General features: G+C 38.1%; 1 protein-coding gene across 1 annotated transcript in view; it reads left to right on the top strand.

The window, feature by feature from the left end:
- gcgrb (glucagon receptor b) overlaps positions 1–7710 on the top strand; it is a 51899-nt gene continuing 44189 nt past the window's right edge. Inside the window, exon 1 of the mRNA XM_005743692.1 lies at positions 1–85. The gene's annotated coding sequence lies outside the window, so the exon portion shown is untranslated. The remainder of the gene's footprint in view (positions 86–7710) is intronic.

Below are 7710 nucleotides of genomic sequence, written 5' to 3'. Positions count from 1 at the left end.
TGTGGACCTACCTGCTGTGATGGGCCGGATGAACAGCGGGCAGTGTGGGGGTGCCAAGAGCGCAAGAGGAGGTCTGGAAGCATAGGTAAAAAAAAAGAAAGAAAAGAAAACAAACTGGTTGGAGTTCGCACTGTTTATCTGATTTTCTGGTTTCTGTCATCACAGAAAGTGATGACTGAAAATGCTGGTTGTCACATGCGAGTTTCTCTGTTAAGGGACATTGTTTAAGTGTTATTCATTTATTTTTTTGGAGCCGGCATCATTTTTCTCCGGCATCATTGACTGAAATGTGAAACTCAGCTTTTAGAAGTGTTCTACAAGCTGAGGCTTTAGGTGATTGTTTCCTTTTTGCTTTTAAAGTGTTAGGACTGTTCTTATTGAATGCATTTACACAGTTGCAATCCTTCTTGTCATTCACAAAGTCCTTCTTGTCTTCCACGCCTCTGTGCTCTTGTATGACTGATTCTCAAGGATATGTGAGTGCGCCGGGCACATGAAGGGACTGGCAAACCTTGTTAAATGTGCCTCTTCTTCCGTCAGTTATCATCGGAAGCACAGATAGCCTTTAATATAAATTCGGACCAGTTAATTTGGGCTGTTTTAAAGGGATGGGACATCAGATAACTAAATAATATGAAATGCCAGTGTTAGTTTATCTCGTGTGGTTTGTTAATGTGGAACGAAAGGTCCGTGATCACTTAAATCGGATTGTGGAAAAGTTGAGTTGTGATAAATATCTCTAGCAAAGCCATGAAGTAGACAAGCTCTTCCAGCAAAGCAAGTTTTAGTGTTTTGCATTAACACAAAACTGCAAAGATGTATGTTGTATATGAGACGTATTTATATTTCCTTTTGCTTTACGGAAATGTTATTGCTGTATGTGCCTAAAAAGTTCCAGTTTCCTAACATTTTTCATCTGCAGCTAAGGACCATGTAACATCAACAAGTAATGCGTCTTCTCTTTAACTGTAAATTTATTGTTCTTATGTAATCACTTGATTAAAAAAGAAAAAAGTGACAGTAAAAATCGTCAGACCTTAGCCAATATCTGCCAGGTAATTTACAGCTTTCATCGCAGCTGTCTAATGCAGCTTCAGACAGAGCTCATAGTGCAATATGTCAGTGGAGGCTAAGAGTGCCCCTATACAGATAAACCAGTCAGTGTTGTAGTTCTGTAAGGGTCTAATGTTGAGCTTTTTGTGATCATTTCCTTGACTGTGATATTAAAAAAAGAAGAGCATTACAACTAAATAGAAAACTGTGACTGCAATTTAAATTATATAATGACCTCACAAAACAGTCAAAGCTTTTTATAGCTGTAATAGGATACATTTTAGTATGGTTATGTATTGTAATTGTCTGATCCTATTTAGAAAGAAAATAGAAAGAAAGAAAGAAAGAAAAGAAAATAGTTACATAGATGCTTTTCATGGTTATTGTATTTGATGTATTTTTTATTTGTGTTTGCACCTGAACGCTCTGCACACCGATTGGTTTGCCCTTAGAGAAGCCAACTTGGACTCTTGTCCCGGGGGCATTTTAGATTAGGTTATGACTGGCTACTTTCAGTCACAAGAACACTGTATTCATTTCATCCATCCTTAACACCATATATACTATGCACAGATAGACCTGCTCTGAATTGTAGTCTTCTGAACACAAAATACCCCATCTTTGTTCTGATGCTTGCATCCAATTTCTTAAAAATGGAACCTTTTCTCTCCTCTTGTGTCTTCTTGCCCTCTTATATGTTTTTTTTTTCTTTTCAATAAAAAAGAAATGTCTTGGCTGAGGGCTCGGTGCTTTCACCCAGACATCAGACCACTCTTTTGTAATGGTATGATGGCCAGAGATTTGATTTGCCTGGTCAGGATGGGCCAACTGTATGCAGGGAAGATTTATTAAGGACAGATATTGATTCACAGACACTGATCTACAAACATGAAAGCAGGTGAAGTAAGCTAAGGATATTTATCCATTAACCATTTCCACCTGCGGCAATCATCGATGTTAAAGTCTTAGGGCTTCACTGGCAGAACGTTTTCAATCAATAGTCAAAGACAGAAAGGGTTTGCAACCCAAGACCGGGGAAATCTCATCAGTTGGATTTTACATGGACCCGTTCGAGTCATTTATGATATAAGACAGATTTTATTTAATTTAATAAACCCTTCTGTACTGCTAGAAGGTACAGTTAGGTCCATAAGCATGGCAAACTTTGTGTAATTATGCCTCTGTACAACACAACAGTGGATTTTAATTCAGACAATCAAGATGTGATCGAAGTGCAGTCTTTCAGCTTCAGATCAAAGTTATTGTTTTTTTTAAAAAGCATTGCATTGATAATTTATGTTTGTGGGTATCTACCTTCAGTTTTCTCTTCAATATCTGAAAAGAATGTTGTTTTGGGTTGCGATCAGATGACCAGTTTAGCTATAGATGGTCACCTGATCATCTATCCCATTCCTTTTCTTTGCCTTGAGCAAGTCTGGGTGTGGTTGCTTCCGCAGTATGCTTTGGTTCATTATTCATTTTCACAGCATTTGTCTGAATCAGACCAGAGACTGCAGCTCTGTACATCATCAAAAAACACTAGTTCATTGTTTCCACTGGCAGCATTGGCGTTTGTTAATACATTATGTTCGCTAAACTCTGAAAGGCTGCCCTACAGTCACATCTTAAATGCTTAGTTTAAAATCCACTGCACAGTTGTCCAAATCTTGTCAGTGTATGGACCTCTTCATCTTTCTCAGTGGAAGTCAAGTTAAACATATTTTCGGTGTGTGATATTTAGAGGTCTAGCTCTGAAGTTGTACAAACACACTCTCTTGTACAAAACAACACATCTCAAGGACATTTTTACTATGAAAACAGTGAATGTGACTGTGAGGCTGTGAAATGATTGTTATAAAAACTCTTCACAAACTACACCTATGATACTCAAGTAGTCTCACAATTCTTTCAGATAATGACATATGTTAGGCATTTACTTGAATCTACAAGTCAATTATATTTATGTTTTTTCCATGCTTGGAGATTTCTATGGATTCCTGGACTTTTAACAGGCTTAACATTTGTTCCTCTATTCTTCCTTCTTCTTAAGCTATGCAACCCTGTGCTCTGTTTCTCTTTAGTATGATATCCATACTAAGTGACAGAGACCACTTTACTCCCAAACCCAACTAACTACCCCAAGATATAAAGGCTGTGAAGGTTGTAAACCACAGATGTAAATTGTGCAGTTGTGGTTTGACAGAGTGACTTGTTAGGATTTGCCACTATCACCCCATGTCACAGCATGCCAATTGTGTAGAAAATCAGCGCTTACTCCCTGGAATGTCATATCCTAACCGTCATACCTTGATTGCTTTTTCTGTCTGCGTGGCAGGAACAGTGTGTGGGTGTCAGTGTTGCAACTCAAGTGATTTCATGCTTAGGGACTGCATCCAGTGAGTGATGGCTGATATGATACTTGATATTTTCCCGGGAAGTACTCCAAGAATGAAGCTAGGGCTACATACAAAGCCGATTAAGGTTTTTAGCTATTCTAAACATGCAACTCTGAGTCAGTATCAATGGAGCTAAATAAGACTTAAGGTTCGTTCACATTCAGTATAATCACGCCACCACCTGCACACACTGGCCATGTTACCTGCCCAGACATACATTCAGCTCCTACTTGTGTGATTTTGCTTTCTTTTCAAATCTTATTGGTTCGGGAGGTGTGATCCATATGCATACAGGTGGGACAGTCTGCGTTTTCTTAACAGATTTAGACATGCATCAGTTTACTTTGTGCGGTTGTGGGATGCAGTGTTTTATTGTTAAAATTTGATAAAAAATGATGGAGCGTGAAGCTTGAACTTTTCTTGTTGGACTTACGCTATTATAATTGTACCTAGGCTGAATGCTAACATTTTCATGCTGTCATGAAAGTGTTCACAAGATATTAGTTAGCTTTTGTTGGCTAAATATAAAATACAGCTGAAACTAATAGCTAGGGCAGGGCAATATGGCCAAAAATATTTATCATGAAATGCGATAACGATATTACTGACAATATAATTAATGTGAGACAAAATACTAAATAACTCATTAACTTTATTAGTGCAAAAAAAACCCATCAATGTATTTTCACTTAAACAAGCAGCTGTTTTTTATGTGCATTAAAGTTATATAAAAATTTAACAGTGCAAATGCAAATTCCTTGCTGACAGTTTAACAAAAAGGCATTTCCAGTGGAAATTGGCCGACATATCAAATCAAATCAAATCAAATCACTTTTATTGTCACATCACATGTGCAGGTACATTGGTACAGCACATGTGAGTGAAATTCTTGTGTGCGAGCTTCACAAGCAACAGAGTTGTGCAAAATACAATAATGTAAACAAGCAAAATACAAGAATGGCTACATCTGAAACTAATAAATATATGTACAATATATATATATATATATATATATATCCTGAGCGTAACCATGCATAATACCCACAAAACGTAAAAATTGGTTATATACACACAATGCGGTAATATTATGTTAAAGCACAGTACGTATCACTCCGCGAGGCTCCTGACTACGGTAGCCGTAATGCTCCGACAATCCATCAAGCGGTGCGGCTTCGTAGCTTACCAAAGTCGTACTAAAACATTTTTTGAGCGATTTTTTTAGCGCCGCGTACCACATAAAATTGGTTCGGTAATAATGACGGCCCGCTTGCATGCTCTACCAAAAAATGTGCTTTGGTGTGCATCTGCCGGACGAAAGCCAAACCAGTTCCACACCACTGAAGTTACATCATGTTTACAAACCAATTGTAAACATGGTTCATCTGTTTCATTCAACGATACGCTTTCGCCCTTCTCATTCTCTGTCGCTGCCGTGCTTTTTCCGCCATGTGCGTATGAACACAAAGGCACTGCGCTATCACGATATCTCATTTTCTCATTTTTTCTCATTTTCATTGCCTAACATTATACCGGTATTACCGTGAACGGTATGATATGGCCCAGCCGTACTAATAGCAATTGCTTTTTATGACCATGCTTTATTTGCCATTATACTAAGATTTTGAATTGAATATGGACCTGGAGATATAATATTACACTACTCTTTACATTGCTTTCACATTACTTCATATGGTGATCTGAAATGTTTACTCTGGGTTCTTTACTAGCTTTCTGTGCAGATTCTTGCAAAAAGCCGGAGTTGTTTTTGCAGTAAAATCCACTTATTTCTGTCCTGGATCCAGTTTTCACTTTACCATTGTGCTCCTGTTCATTCGACTGTTCACTCCACTCCTCAAAACATGTAGGGGGAGCAGTCTACAAGTTTTTCACTCCTCAAAAGGTGTAGACTGCTCCATTATTTTCCTTCTCCTGCTCTTGAACTAAAATAAAAGATTACTGTAGCGCAAGATAAAGGCCATGTTTGAAGTTTTTTTTTTCTATCCACTTGCCATGCAGATACAGTAAATTCAGAACCTCTGTAATGCAAGTAACGACATAATTGCAGTTGTGTTGTGATTACTGAATTTAACACAGTAGGACTTTACATTACTCTGTTACTGAAAAATGTAATTTGATGAAAGTAATGCAATACTTGCATTAATTGGTGCACACAAAAGCATGGGGGCCGTAAAGTTCAAAACCTGCCACTTGGTTTTCCATGAATTTACAGCTGAGGCAAAACAAACAAACTGCATTTAAGGTTTTTTTTAATGTATAGATTTAAAAAAATATCTGTTATGGGATTGCTGACATTATGCACAGAGAATATTTATTAAATGCATAAAACACCAAAGTCCACGAGGAACAGCTGAGATGTGTTATGGCTGTTGATGAACTGGAAGGCTTAATTAATACTTAAATTACTCCACTCTAGAAACAGCTATAAATAAATAAATAGTAGCTCCACTGAAGGCGATAAGATGTTCTCCTGTTTGCTTGTGCAAGGATGAACTCCAGTCTTTTCAGCAACTGTAAAGTCTAGCAGGTAAACTACAAGGAGCTGTGTTTGACTTCTGGTTTAAGCAGAAAGGATGATATAAACACACACTGACATTTGCCGCTTAGTTGAACAGCCAGTTATTATTCTCACTGTCTTTTTTATCTGTGGCATCACGCAAGAAAAACAGAGGCTCACGATAGCATTATAAGAAGTGAATGGAAGCCCAAATTACAACATATTCAATGATGCAATTAAACCACAGGCTAGACTTGCACTCTTTTCTGAACTCCAAGAGACCTAATTACCAAGATTAAATCAAACATCATAGGTTACCTCACATCAGAAAGCATAAATACACACATGCACAGGAGTGCATTATTTTCTGCATTACATTACACGTTCAAAACAAAATAACCAACTGCTTAATGCTGATTGGATGGTTTGTTTTTCTTGTGTCGAATTTCAAAGTCCCTGACTGTTGTTAACATGCTGAGAAAGAGAAGGTTTATGTTAAAGCCAGCCTTGCGTATTTCATTTTTCTTTTCTTTTGTAGAGTCCTGTATTTGATCCTGCATTTGTTATTATTTCATTACAATGAGTTAAAGAACAGAGAGAGTGATTACACTCAGAATCTCTTATTAGTCATTCTCTCCTGCATACAAATGTGCACATGTACATTTCAGTCAGGAGCAGTTTGGTCAAGAGAAGACTGTTCCAGTTCCTTCTGCAGTAATTTATATTTGGCAGCATGACTCTGTTCTTGGAAATAAGAGCACAGAACCCTCATCCAGGACATCGATTACGTTAGACAGCATGAAATGGATACGCTAAGGTGAAGTTGGATTACCGAACCTGGTGGTACATTGTTCAACAAACTTAAATGGTGTGCCCACTATAATATTTGCCAATTGGATTTGTGAAGGGTAGTTAGTTGAGCCATCAGGAGATACAGGCTGGCACTGAGATGGGTTGTGTCAGCTAATGTACTGGGGTTGCTGGCTGACTTGGACTTTGTGACTTGCCTGAACTAATACTGATACTTTGTGTGCCAGCTGTGTCACCACAATCCTGTCACCGTTAATACTGGAGCTCCAAACCTGATGCAGTACTCGGCTGAATGAAAGGTGTCACCACTCAGTAGAAGAAATCAATTCAAAAAGCAAACAACTTTTTTCACAGTTTTCTCCAGAACCTTTCATCTTTTCAGACTGTTCCAGCATCTCCCTCTGTGAAATCTAAAAATCTCTGGGCTCCATTAAACTGGCTACAATGACGGACACAGAAGTACAATTATGTCTTTAAGTTGCCCACGCCAGCCTCCCCGCTGCTCTCAGCACTGCACATGGCAGGTTACAAAAAAGTGAGAGGTGCACAAAAAACAAAAACACCAGCAAGACTCTGGCACAGTTTACAGGGTGACAATGGTGTTACAGGCATTGCTTTCCCTCCTTGAGTTTTCTCATTACATCAAGGGTCCTGCCTTTTTGTTTTCTTCCCTCTGTTATGGTAGAACTCAGTATGAACCGTGCAAAATGTCAATTTCAGCAATGAGCTTGAAGGAAATGTACCAATCTGAGATTCTTGTGAATTTCCATTTATTTCTGAGTGGAAAATTGTACTAAGCTGATACCCATTAACATTTATTCTGTTTTAAGTGGGAACATTTGCTTTGTTTTCATTAGTTATGAAATAAAGACAGGATAGCAGAACATGCTGAAGGGTGAAACTTTGTTGATCTGCGGGTATTCTTTTTATGCATGC

Source organism: Pundamilia nyererei, unplaced genomic scaffold (assembly GCF_000239375.1).
Source record: "Pundamilia nyererei isolate P.nyererei 1_Seehausen unplaced genomic scaffold, PunNye1.0 scaffold00134, whole genome shotgun sequence".
NCBI lineage: Eukaryota > Metazoa > Chordata > Actinopteri > Cichliformes > Cichlidae > Pundamilia > Pundamilia nyererei.
This window is presented reverse-complemented; position numbering and strand designations above follow the sequence as displayed.